Here is a 13,828-nt window from a genome sequence, read left to right on the forward strand (position 1 = left end):
CCCAGGACACAATTATGGGACTGAATGTTAGGAGATGATGGGGGTGGGATTAGAGGTAATATTAAAGACACGGTGTGTCTCCCGAAGTTGTATTATTAGGACAAAATAAAGCATCCATAACAGGACTGTGGAAGAAGGGAGAATGAGATGGGCAGAAAGGAGGAAAAGAGAAATCATGGTAGAAATGCTAACTAAGGTGGAGATGTCCAAGTGGGAAGGAGCAGGTTGTAGGGAACGGGGGTGGGGGGGTGGGGGGGGGTGGGCATAGAGCTAAGAGAAGCTGTCGAGGACAGAGGTGTGGACTAGACAGAGGTTTCAGAACAGAATCATGGGGCTGGATTCTCCCAGGAGAGGAGGACCAGAGCAATGGGCTGAGGAGAGGTACCCAAAAGCCTGCTCACTGATGTGGTTGGTGGTAAGAAGCAGTGACCAAATAGAAGGCTGTCCTAAGGGAGCGGAGTTCAAGGTCAGGCCTTGGTGTATAGACCTGATATACACAATGACGAGCCTTTAACTAGAAAGAATTGGACAAATACACTGCTCTATTTTTTCTCTTTTTTGATAATAACATTCAGACATAATTCACTTACCACCTAATTACCTAGTTAAGGTGTACACTGATTGATTTTTCATGTGTCTACAGAGTTATACAACCTTGACTGCCATCAATTTCAGAACATTTCATTATCCCCATACCCTTTATCCATCAAATTCCAAACCATCATGCTCCCAGAAGAATTCTACTCTGTTTCTAGCTTTATCTGTTCTGGAAATTCACATGAATAGAATTCTTGGTTCTTTGAACTGCTCCTTTCACCCAGAACAATTGTTTTATGGTCCATTGATGGGCTTGGTCAGGACTTCATTCCTTTTATGGCCAAATAACATTCCATCATATAAGCAATAACACGTTTTGTTTATCCATTCAGGTGATACATGAATTGTTTCAAGTTTGGAATTCTGATAAATAATGCTGTTATGAACATTTGTGCACAAGTTAATTCTTTTCTCTCAGGTGTGTGCGTAGACATCGAGTGGCCAATTCTGTGGTAACTCTATGTCTATCTTTTGGGAGAACTGCTCATACTAATTTACAAAGTGCCTGCACCATTTCCCATTCCCACCAGCAGCATACGAAGGTCCTGATTTCTACTCTTTCTAAGCAGCACATGTTAATTTCACCTGTTTCTTTTCTAAATTATAGCCGTTGTGGTTTGTGTGTGGCGTGTTCTCCAAGAGACTCATGTATTGAAGACTTGGAGCCCAGCTGGTGGATCCAGCCACTGAGGGAGGGAGTGGATCATGAGGGCTCTGATGTCATCAATGGTTAGTTCTTTGGTGGACTCCTAATATAATGACATTATTAGGATATAGTGGTAAAGAAAATGGGAATGAGTTGGAGGAAGGAGGTGTGGATCACTTGGGACATACTACGGAAACATACCTCCCCTCTCTTTCTGTCTCTGTCTCTGTCTTTCTCTCTGTCTCCCTCTCTCCTCTCTCTTCTTTCTTTTCCTCTCTTCTCCTCCCTCCCTCTTTCCTTCCCGGGAGTTCTGAGGTGAGCAGCTACCACAGGAAGCTTCTACCACCATGATATTCAGTCTTACCTCAAGCCTAAAGCAATGGATTTCAGCAACCCAGAGCTGAAGCCTTGAAACTATGAGCCAGGATAAGCATTTCTTCCCTTTAAACTTCCTCTCAAGTGTTTGTCCCAGCTACAGAAAACTAACACAATAGCCAACCTAATGAATATGAAATGGAATCTCATTGTGGCTTTAATTTACGTATTCTTAATGATTCGTGATGTTGAACAACTTATTATGTGCGTACAGGTCCAGTGTACATCTCCTTTGGGGAGCAGTCAATTTGGGCCCTTTATCCATTTTAAGTGGATTATTTGTCCTTTATTACTTAGCTGTAGGAGTTCTTTTCTGTCCCAGATACAACAAACCCCTTTATCCATCCACAGCTTTGCTTTCCACACTTTTGGCTCCCATTGGTCAACTGGTCTGAATACTAAATAAAAATTCCCAGAAAGAAATAACTCATAAATTTAAGATAACTTTGTCTTATAATAAACTTTTCATAATTGCCATTTTATTAGCAGTTTTTATTAGTCTTTTATAACACTTAATATATCTTTTAAGTTTTATTGGAAGTACATATGGGAAACCCCAGAGTGAATGTGAGATCCAATGCCCTCAGGGTTCCAGGCATCTGCCAGGGACTCAGATGAGTTTTCTCTATGGCTCAGGGTGATTGGTCTCTATTGGCTGCAAATGTTCTTTCCCATTCTGTGTTTTCTTTCTGTGACAGTATCTTCATAGGCTTCATGCCTAAAGAGGTCTAGTTTTTGTTGTTATTGTTGTGGTTGCTTGTGAGGTTTTTTTTTGGGGGGGGGTGTTATATCTAAAAATTCTTTTCCAAATGCAAGGTCATAGAGATACCCTTGTTGTGTGATCATTTTTACAAGTTTCATAGTTTTAGCATCTACATGAATGCATTCAGTCCACTTGGAGTTGTTAGATGGTATGAGGTAGGGTTCTGCTTCATCTTTTTATGTGTTCGTTGCCCCAACATTGTTTGTTAGAAAGAAATAACAATAATTTTCTCATTGAAAAGCCAGAGTCAAAATCGATTGACTATAAGTGTGAGTGCTTAATTCTGGGCTCTCATTGCATTTCCTTAAAGCTTTACACCTGCCACCCACCCATATACTCTCTAATACTGTTGTGTTAATTTAGATACATGTGTTTCTTTCCTGGCTTGATAGTCCAGATGCAGGATGGTGAAGCCCTGCCCTGCTCTGCAGACTTAACTTCTGCACTCTCCTTTGTGTGCATTGGTTATTGGTGTCTTCGTTCCAATCATTTTCTTTAGGTTTGTCTTTAGGTTTGCTAGATTACCAGCTCCCATGAGTTCAGACAGTACTCACCGAATCTGATTTGCATGGAAGTTGACATCACTGCGGCTAGTCATCCCCTTAACAGTATGCCTTTCACAGTTATCGGGATCAACCCAGGGCCACACCCAATGGCAAGTGCTTTGCCATTGAGTCACATCTCCATCCTTGTAATGGGGTCCCTCTCTGCCAGCTGCCCCTCATCTGAAGGCCATAGTATAATTGCAGCCTGAAGACACTAGGCCTTGCATCGACACACTGATGTGTGCTTAGCCTGATGTCCTGATGGACTGACAGAGAAGAGAAATGAGAGATGGGATGGTGTGCTAAGCAACTCATTTCCATGGGGAGGGAGGGTGTGTGAGAGCCATAAAGAGGTGAGTACCAGATGGAGTGTAGGAAAAGAATAAAGGAAAGGAAGCTTGGGAGAGAGGACTGGGTAAGGTGACATGTTAAAATTCTCATCAATCTCCTGATTATGTGTCCCTAACTTATCATAATAGCAGGGTGCTCAGAGTTCAAGAAATGGAACCCCTCTGGACCTCCAATTTAATGCCTGTCCCGTAGAAACAAGTTTTTTTTAGGAAGGGGGATAGGTGTGGTGATGTACCCCGTCAAGCTCGGCACTCAGGAGGCAGAGACAGACAGATCTCTGAGTTGAGGCCAGCCTGGTATGCATAGTGAGCTCCAGGCCAGCCAGGGTCATAGTGAGACTCTATCTAAAACAAAATAAAAACTGCCCTCAGAAAGTAGTTGTAAAAGTTAATTAAACAAAGGTATGTGGTTCTATTAACCTATGGCTGTAGTGGACAGCTGTTCTGTCTATGACCTTGAAGCACTGACCCTAGAGAGGCAGCAGGTAACTGCTCTACCTGCCTATGACCTTGAAGTACATGCCCCTGGGGCGTGGCCTCTCAGCAACGCTTGAGACCTGAGATCCACATACATGCTCTCTTCTCTACCTCATGGTTTTAGATATGGGACTGACTTAGGCGGTCAGAACAGCATTCCAGAACCTGCGACTATTCTGTTCTGTACAGTGAGTTTTGCCCCACTGATAAATTCTTTTGCCCATTAAACAGACTCCATGGATTTCTCGCTATAAATGGCCTTGCACAAGAGCCCAAGCGGCTCAAACTATACGAGCAGGACAACCAACTACATAAAGAAATGAATCTCAGACTTTGTATGCCGTAGAGCCCTCCTGGGAGGCTGATTGGCTCAGTTGGCCCCGAGGACGGGTTCAGGGATGACCAGGCTTGTAAGTTTACATTTCTAACAAATTTCCAGGGGATGCTTGTGAGAGTTCAAAGAATGTGCTCTGAGAACTACTCTTCTGGTCAACAGAGCCAAAGCGCTGCCTGCTGACATCTTCAATTTCTAAGTGCAAGGTCTTTAAATAAAAGCCTTAGCCATCGGTCCCAGCCCCAGATGCTGTGGGCTACCTGGGGCTCGCTGATGTAAGAAGGGAAGGGGTGTAGAACCACAGTCAAGCCTTTGGGCTTGAAGCATCTATAAAGCCGTCATGGATCTGGAAAGGAAGAAATTGAAAATGCTGTGCATGGGTGCATTAGAAACACCCAGGGAAGACATCTTCATCACAGGCTCGCGTTCCTTGTTAACACAAGTGCTCAATTAGCACCACTGAGAAAAGCCTCCTTCTCACCAAAATCTTCCACAAAGCATGCTGATCAAATAATGCATGCCCATACAGGAAATGCGTCCTCTGCTGCCGACTGGGGAGGGGCTATAAATAGCTCCTCGGAGAACATTTTTCTATAATTAGCCTTCCACTTCAAGTGAACTAAGTGTAATGAATTTCATATCGCTAGGTGTTCTTCCTGGATCAAGAGCATGCAGATTCTGCATTTGTCAGTGCAGAAACTTCACTGCTCAAAAGGCATTGCACCAAATGTCTGCAGATCTGAAAATGGGGCGGACATGCAAACCACACTGGGAAATAAACTCACTTGCCCACGTGTGTGTGCATGCATGCATGCATACACGTGTGTGAGTGCTCTTGCACGCACCTGTGTGGAAAATATATCAGAAGCACCTCTTTACAGTTGAGGTAAATGGAACACAGGGTGGGAACGGGTAAGACAATGTCCGCTTGAGAGTCCGAGCAGCTGTTTCTCTGCCTGGACCTAAAGGGTGCTCCTGGTGCTTGTTAGAGAAGTGCATGTCTCAACAGCTTGCCTGGGCCTCCACCAACGCCAGCCAAGAGCAGAAGCCTCCCTGAGTTGAAATGACTTCCCCTCCATCAGCTGTGCCTGAGCGCTGATTCTTCTGCAATCCTCTCAGCTAATTACGGGAGCTAGCACCACCAACCATCCTTCTGGCACCTTCACAGTTCCCCCACATTTGCTGCCCTCACCACCTGCCTTTCCCCAACCCTCAGCACCCTGTACACAAACCCCTTTCTTCCCTTCCATTTCTCACACACACTGAATGCCCCTCCCACATTCCACAGGTTCAGGGCAATGGCAGTTAGCATACACCGTGGGGAGGAGGGATTAAAGGCGTTCTCAGGCCACTCACAGCTTCTATCTTGCCAGTGAGAAGATCTATCCCTGTATATCAGCGAGCAGGATGATCAGAAGTTACAGCGCGACCAAGCGCCTTCCTTGGACTGACCTATTCTGGAAGCAAGAGAAGGAGGCCTGAGCCTTACTCAGGGACTCTATAATGAAAGGAACTTGCATTCACTCCCAGACTAAGACCTGGAGTTGGTCTGAAGATCACCTGTATTTGCAAAGCTACACTCCCAGCCTATTACCAAAGTCCAAACAGTGCTTTGGTGAGGTGCCAGGATGCCAGTCATGTACATATTGACCCACGGACTTTAGTTCCTCCCAAGAAAACAGAGCAGGTGTCGCTCTTTCACCAATCCCAATCCTTCATCCTTGACTCTGTTTCAAGCACTTGGAACGTAGCTGCTTTAAAAATGGAATGAAGAAGGCAGCATACGCCTATAATCTCAGCACTTCAGAGGCAGAGACAGGTAGGTCTCTGGGAGTTCAAGGCCAGCCTTGTCTATGTAGTTAGCTCCAGGCTAGCCAGGAGGTTCTTCTGGAAGACCAGAGTTCAATTCCCACCACCCACATTGGGGCAGCTCACACCTGCCTGTAACTCCAGCTCTAGGTGATCTGATGCCCTCTTCCGGCCTCCAGAGGCATCTGCACACATATGGCCTATATCCCCAAAGACACATGCACGCATAAATGAGAATTTGAAGACAAACCTAAAGAAAATGATGGGAACGAAGACACCAATAACCAATGCACACAAAGGAGAGAGCAGAAGTTAAGTCTGCAGAGCAGAGCAGGGGGCTTCACCATCCTGCATCAGCCAGCAAGATCTCCTGCAGAAGGAAAGATGACCCGCTCTGTGCTGCCGTCCAACAGGTGTATGTGGTGGACTGGGCAGGAGTCCTTAGACACACACAGTCATCAGAGTCCAGCTCAAGCTTTTTCTCTGTCACATTCTTCTGCTGAGTGGCTGAGAGCACATTGAACCGCTCTAGCTCACAGAAAGACCTTAGCTGGCTGCTAGAAACCATAAATGACTTTTTTTTTTTTACGGGGCCTCCTGAAGATGAAATGAAGTAATTCGAATACCTGGCACATAGTATTAGATAAATGTCATCTTTTATTACTGCAAACATTATTTACTGAGGTTTCATTTAAAACACCTCCTCATCCAGACAATGGAGTATTTTTTTTTTTTTTAAAGAAATGGGCTATTGAGCCACCAAAAGACATGGTTAAAACTTACTTAAATGCAGATAACGAAGTGCACAAAGCTGGCCGGAAAAGGCTTGCACACTGTATCATAGCAACTGCACAACGTTCTGGGAAAGGCCAATCCATGGAAACAATTAAAAAGTCTAGTGCATGGGGAGGGGTAGATGGGGTTTGCTTGCTTGCTTGCTTTTTAGGGCAGTGGGACTATTACGTCTGATACTATGACACCAGGCATTATACATCTGAGCACATCAACAGGGGACGCTAGTGCAAACTGTGACCCCCCAAGAGGTTGCAACACCTCGTCTGGGTTCACCATGTGTCAGAAATGCCAGGCGCAAGCTGCAGGAAGGGCTCAGCAGGTAAGAACCACCACTGCCCTTGCAGAAGCTCCCAGTGTGATTCCCAGCCGCTCGCAACTGCCTCTAAGTCCAGCTTTGGGGGTGCGGACGCCCTCTTCCGGCCTCTGAGGACACTTGCAATCACATGTACATACAGACACAGAGACAAACACATTTATACAGAATTTAGAAGTAATAAAAAATAAAAATTTTTTGAAACAGTAATAAACATGGGGGCCTACTGGGAAATGTTGGTACCATGGATCTGCAGTGCAGGATGGAAATACACTAACTCTCAGTTTTTGTGAATGAACAATGCTCTTGCATGTCTGCAATTTTTAATACTCCTAGAGAAGTAAATGAAACCTAGGCTCAGACTTTATTATCAGAGAAAAGACACATACAGGGACTTCCTCAAAGGGCTCAACCATAAGGAAGGATTATTCTCAAGTGCCCAACTTTCCTACAGTGTCAACAGCTCTTTTTCAGATCTGTGTGTGCAAGCCTGGGAATCCAGACCAGCACACCTGTGCACCATCTCCTCCAGTGTGTTAGCGGAGACTTTAAGGCTCTGTCACCTTCAGACTCCTCCAGCTCCATTTTCCTCCCTGGGTCCTGCCTGCCAGCTCACTTCATTCTTCAGCTGATCTAACAGGCAGGAATAGCCAGTGAAGTCCAAACTATACCAGGCTGGCTGTGCAGGCTGCTTGCTCGGAGGCCCCCCAGGGGACAGCTAGCTGCAGACTGCCCTTCCCTCCGCTATGAAGCCGCTGTAGGAACGGGGTATCTAACTCTCACCTTGGCCATTTCAACACAGGGTGGGTCATTCCCCATTATTTTCTTCATCACTGCTCATAAATACTGACCTTTACATCCATCCCCAGTTCCTGTGGTCTGTGGCCTCTTCATGCTTTTCCCAAAATCCAGCTCTCTGCACTGTTTGCCTCAGACTCCTGTCTACCAAAATGTTCTTCTATGTGACAAGGCATGGCATATACTTGATTTTTCTTTGGGGTGGGAAAAAATGATATTCGGAGTTAACAGTCCACAGCCTTCTAGCGATTCATATGAAAAGGGCCTTCGCACCTGTGGCTAACTGGAAATAGGAGCTATCCTTCAGAATGGGATTTGGTTCTTATTGTTTATTCCAAATCTGTGCTGCAGTGACTGCATGTGTGTCCTAGCATGGGTCCCAAGACCTAAGCGAGTGCTGTAATTACTGTGCGAGCCCACACAGTCTTGCCTGCAGCTAACACTAAAAGCAGACACCCAGAGGCACCCAATACCTATGCTGAAGAGTTCATCATACCGATGTTTCTAATCGGGATGTGCTACAGATTGGACTTCCATGATGGAGAGATCCAATTAGACAATGGAAACTTGGAAGTTTTCACCGTATTTTGAAAGACTGATTAGGAAAAAAATGTTCATCCTCCACATCTAGGGTTCCTTGGGGAGTCATTGATAGACTCAACCAATAAAAGCAGGCTCCTATCAAGGATTAATGACCGGGACCACTTGAGAATGTTCCATCCCCAGCAATGCAGTTTTGAAATGCTGCATTTGATCCAGGTAGCATATTTGAAGTAACGTATAGGTTATGACGATCCAGCTTGACTTTGCTATCTTGTCATTGGAAAGGCCTGGCACTTAGGCCACCTTACCTAAGAAACCCAGTTCCTCTTTCGAACTCCTCTGTTACTCGCCCTGTTTAGCTCATGTTTCTCTCTGTCTCAGACTGTAAGACTTCTGTGTACACAGACCTTCTCAGTGTTCCGCCAGCCCTCTCTTGAGAACCTGGCCCAGTCATGGCAAGCTTTAACAAAGGGCAGTGGATGGAAGCCTTCTGTCAAATGCATAGAATGACCAGGGGCCTCTCCTCTGCATTTGGAGGGAAAACGCATTCTTTGGGGGACTCTATTCTCCACTCTGCCTCAGGGTCCTACATGGGTGGGAAGAAACACTCATGAGATGGAGTAAGTATAACAACCACATCTACACCATCTCCACATCAACAGGAAGAAACCAATCAGGAAGATGTCTTACAACGCATAAAAACAGGACGGAGCAAAAATACTTGCTACATTGCAGACTTGATGAGTTACTAGGCCATGTCAAGTTTCTTAAAAGATCTCCCAATGAGTCTTCAAGTTGCCAAAGGGAATTGGAATCTTTTTCAAAGGGGGAAAAAGGGAGGTGGTTCTAAATTCTTCATTAAATCCGGTTGGAAGCACACAATTTCATCTTTACTAGATATTAGTCATAGCCACCCTTTAAGGGCACAGTTAAAGCATACTTGCCTGAAGGAAAAAAATGAGGAGGAGAAAAAGTAATTGAAAGATTCCCCTTCTCTAGTTGGAAAGGGGAGCTTCAAACTAACAAGGGGGTCAACCTCCTCTTTCCTCAAAAGCCCTTCAAGTCGGAAGCAGCCTGAGAATGTCAGCGGCTGGAGGATGCTTGGAGGATGCTTGTTTTTCTGAAGGAGAATTAAACAAAAATAATACAAATGGGAAATAAAGAGAATGACCTACTTTACTGTGTGTGTTGTGGGGCGCGCCCGCGCGGTTGGGGGGGGGGGAGATGCAGACTCTGTGAGTGTTTTGATCTAATTGACGGTGTGAGGTTGCATGCCCAAATAAGGCGACTCTGGTGTTAGTCCTGTTTGTGCTGGAGAGGAGAAATCCAGGACCTGGAACCCCATGAGCCAGGACTGAGACTAGCACTTGGGGCTAAAGCCTCAGGAGATAGAGAGAGAGATAGAGAGATAGAGAGATAGAGACAGAGAGAGAGAGAGAGAGAGAGAGAGAGAGAGAGAGAGAGAGAGAGAGAGAGAGAGAGAGAGAGAGAGAGAGAGAGAGAGAGAACGAACCAGTGGTGGCGGCGCTTTTCCTGCCTGAGCCACTTGCTGGAATGTGGGATCTAGACCGACACTTGAAGGATTGCCAAGGCAGGGTGTTACTCCAAGAAGCTAGCACAAGCCGCATCAGGGAGCAAGTGACCTTTATGTGCCTGGCATGGGGGAGGTGACTCCTCTCTTCGGGCTGGTCTAGCCAGGTGCTTGCCTTCGGGGACCGCCACCACCACCACGAGTGGAGAGGGTGGTTATGGATTTGGGTGAAATACACTACTACCCTTGAACTCCTTCACCGGGTTAGCAGTCTGCCCGTTTCATGCCATTCGCGCTCAGAGCCCCTCAGCGAGTCCAACAGCAGCCCCTGGTTCCCGGACACCGTGTCTGCACATCTGTCTTGGCTTGGGGTTTGCAGGAGCTTGGTAAAAAGCCTCCTTGTGTTCTTGTGCGCGCTGCTCTCTCCGGCTTCTCTTTTTCTTGGATTCTTGCCTGTCTCCTCCCACAGGAAAAAAAAAAAAAAAAAAGGTCACGTATGTTTGGAAAAATATGTAGGTCAGTGGAACATTTCCTGAACTGATGCAAAAGAAGAGAGGGCAGTGGGGGGGGGGAGGGAGAGGCCCGTCGCTGCCGAGGGCGCCTCCTGGCCGCAGCCCCCAACCTGAGGGCCTAAGCATGCGAGGGGACACTTAGCGGGTTCTTGCCAATCCTTGACCCATTTTCCGGACCAGCTACGCTAGCCTTGAAGGAGTCACCGAGCATTCCTCCCTAGCAACCAGTGCTGTCTTCCACAAACAGCGCTCACTCTCATGTCTCCGGACCCCTCTTCTCACCTGGTGTCCCCTCACCCACCCACCCACCCACGTCCTGAGTCACAAAAGCGCGTTGGCCTGCCATTCCAGGTCGGCTTGGGCAAGGGGGAGTGACAGTTATGTTCCAGCAGACAGGACACCACCACCCCCTCCCGTGACAGCAGAGCAGCGGCAGGCACTGTGATGGTTTCCATTTACCCGGGGCGCAGTATTCTTTGCTACCCCCGTAGTGACAACTTTAACGGGACCCCAGCAGGCAGCTCCACAATGTCATTAAGCTTGCCACCCCTCTTCCCGGTTCGGCTCCAAGCACAACCTCCACCCTTCCACCGCTCCCAGTCCCGACCGAGACTGGCCGGACCCCCCATCTCCATCCCCCAAGCTCATCCTTGAAGCCCCCCGCAGGACCCGCAGCGGCCTTGAGGGACGCACGGGTGTCTGCGCCGCCGAAAGACGCCGGGGGTCGCAGGGTCCGTGTCCCTGCGGCACGCGCAGAGTGAGCAGCTCAGACTGGGTCGGAGCCAGGAGGGAGCGGGCAGCCGCTGGAGCCTCAAGGCTTAGGAGGAAGAGGAGGAGGAAGAGGAGCGGGAGGAGGAGGAGGAGAGGGAGGAGAGGGAGGAGGAGGCGGCGGGGCGGGGAGGCGGCGGCGGCGGTCCCCGGCTCTGCGCGCCCAAGAGTTTGCGGCGCGAGCGGCGGGCTTTCCCGCAGGACCCGAGGGACCCGCGCAGCAGCCGCGGAGCTCCGAGACCCCGGCGGCAGCGGCGAGAGCAGCGCCTCCCGCCGCCGCCCGGGAGAAGGTCCCCGAGCCCGCCTGCCGCCCCGGCTCCCAGCGGCGGCGGGAGGCGCGTCTCCCCGGCCCAGTCGGTGCCCGGCCTGGTGGGGCCGCCCCGACCGGCTCGGAGGTAAGAGGCCACTGCGCCTGGGGACGCGGGATCTCGGGTGGGAATACGTGCGCGTGGCTCGCGGCTCCGGTCACCTGCTCGCCAACGCTGGGGACGCGCGGGGCAGGGAGGGACGCTCGGGCGCGACACCGCGCGAGGCTGCGCGGCGCAGGCACCCGGGGGTGGGGGCGCGGGGAGGTGAGTCCTGCGCACTACGGGTCCTGTCGCCCCGGGCATCCTGTCCCACCGACCACTGCTGCTAGACGGCCGGTGGGCTCCCGGAGCTGCTCGCCAAGGGAGAGGACTAGGCACCCCGAACCTCGGGATTCGGGGGCCCTCGGAGGGTACTAGAGGGGTACTGCGTCCCGGACAGGAGCTTTGAAGATAGCCTACTGCCCTTCCAGAGATCCACAGCGTGCATCTCTAAGCGCAGGGAGCCCGGGACGCCTGGAGAGTGTGGCTACCGGGTCGGGGCCCTGGTGTCACTGCGTCCCTGGGTCTGAATTGGCTCAGGGCCGGATTGAATGCCCGTCTTTGTGCTTAGACAGCGCTAGGCTTCTGGGACGCCCGGGATTGGGTGCTAGAACGTTGTTTTACTGGGAGGTGTGCCCCCTCCCCATGTAGAGGAGGGGTGCACCGAGACCCTTCTAAAAAGCCACTTAGGGTGGGAACCAGGGGGCAGGGACAGGTACCGAGAGGCTCGATTCAAAGCCAGCCTCTCCCCTCTGCCCGCCTCTCCTTAACTGCTTAAGGTAAGAAAGTTTGTTTTCAGCTCTGTGATTCATAAATAATTAGTAACCAGTTTTGTTGACGAGGCAAGATGGAAACCTTAAGTAAACACGCGCAGTTCCACGGACTCTGAAATCTCCTAAGGTTAAATCCGAGAGTCTTCAGTTGATGAAGTTCTAAGCTGTAGCGTTCAACAGGTGTTTCAAGGGTCCTAGAGGGGCCAGCCTAGTGTTCCTTCTCTACCCCTTGCGTTAGGATCCGCCCCCGAGGTCGTGGTTAGCTTGCTTCTTTACAGGTGAATATTGAGTAGTTATTAGCTGAGTCGGCGGCGGAGACAGCTAGTCTGTCTCAATCACTAGAACTCTATTATCCTTAATAGGGTTTTCTTTAATAGGAGGGATTTCCCATTTGGACTTTCCAGGTACTCAGTCCTGAATCCATTCCTGGCAGGACTCGGCTCGGTCAACACTTTTGTGTCTCCCACAGTGAAGCCCCATCGAGCTAACTGGCCAACTAATTACAGCTCGCCTGAAAAACAGAGCTAGCCCTGGAAGGCATCCTTCAGACTCAAGAGGAAAACAGGCTCAAGCTTTCTTCCTTTCTGCTCCTAAAATTCCCCTGAAGGAAAATGTTGCCGGAAATAACCTCCAATTTATTTTAAATAACCCCCAAATAAATATAGTCATATTTTTAAAAGAGACATTGCGATCTGGGCCACTATTTTACAAAGCAAAATTTTTCGTTAACAGACAAATGTGAACCAGTAGCAGTATTGGCATTTCCCAGCAGTCTACTTACAGATTTAGTTAAAAATAAAGTGTGGAGCATAAAAGCATTCAGTAATTACCCTCTGTCTCAGAGAGACATGGAGTGTGGCTTAGAAGATTTGTAAATGTGCTTTTTGCCATTTTTCCCTCAGAAATCCATACCTCTATTTATTTGCTGATTTGTCCCACCGTGCAGATGTAGAAATGGTTTTATTCTCACTACTCCCCAGAGTGACTTCTTGGGGAGCAGGACAGGATATACTCTAGAGAAAGTACATTATTAATAAAATGCTAAGCACACACCCCCACGAGTTAACATGTCTAGAGAATGGACTGAGACATTCACTATTAGTGTGTTGAAAGGAAAAACCCCCGGTATGATAAATGTTCAGATGGTAACTGGAGAAATGAGCTTTATGTAGAAAATAATTTTAGTTTTTTTAAAGCTTACTTAGTTGTTTGTAACAATTTGGTCCCTGCTTTATATTTCTGGCTGTTCAATAATGGAAATATAAAAACAATGAAAACAGTAAAAAAAAAATCACTTGCTGTGTCACCGACTGAACTCCATCTTTCTTAGGTGTTGGTAACCTCTAAAAGCAGCCACTTCTCAAGTGCAAGAGTCAACGGTACTGAATTTCTTCAGGCTAAACTAATTCATGGGTTTCTCCATCTTTATATGATTTTTTTTTTTTTTGCCCCAGAATTTTGCTTAGAAATAAACCTTCCGAAGCCAAAGGGCTGACTTTTAAAAACAAGTACCTAGGTGTCTTGTCCCTGATGTGAACGGCCACCTGTGAAC

General features: G+C 48.1%; 1 protein-coding gene across 2 annotated transcripts in view; it reads left to right on the top strand.

The window, feature by feature from the left end:
* The first annotated feature begins 11,302 nt into the window (after nt 1–11,302).
* Nucleotides 11,303–13,828, top strand: part of Npas2 (neuronal PAS domain protein 2) — a 183,075-nt gene continuing 180,549 nt past the window's right edge. The window contains exon 1 of one of the 2 annotated variants that reach the window (XM_037199782.1): nt 11,303–11,551. The gene's annotated coding sequence lies outside the window, so the exon portion shown is untranslated. Of the gene's footprint in view, nt 11,552–11,697; nt 12,283–13,828 lie in introns of those variants that run through there. The other variant, XM_028865753.2, reaches the window with a different exon arrangement.

Source organism: Peromyscus leucopus, chromosome 16_21, assembly GCF_004664715.2.
Source record: "Peromyscus leucopus breed LL Stock chromosome 16_21, UCI_PerLeu_2.1, whole genome shotgun sequence".
NCBI lineage: Eukaryota > Metazoa > Chordata > Mammalia > Rodentia > Cricetidae > Peromyscus > Peromyscus leucopus.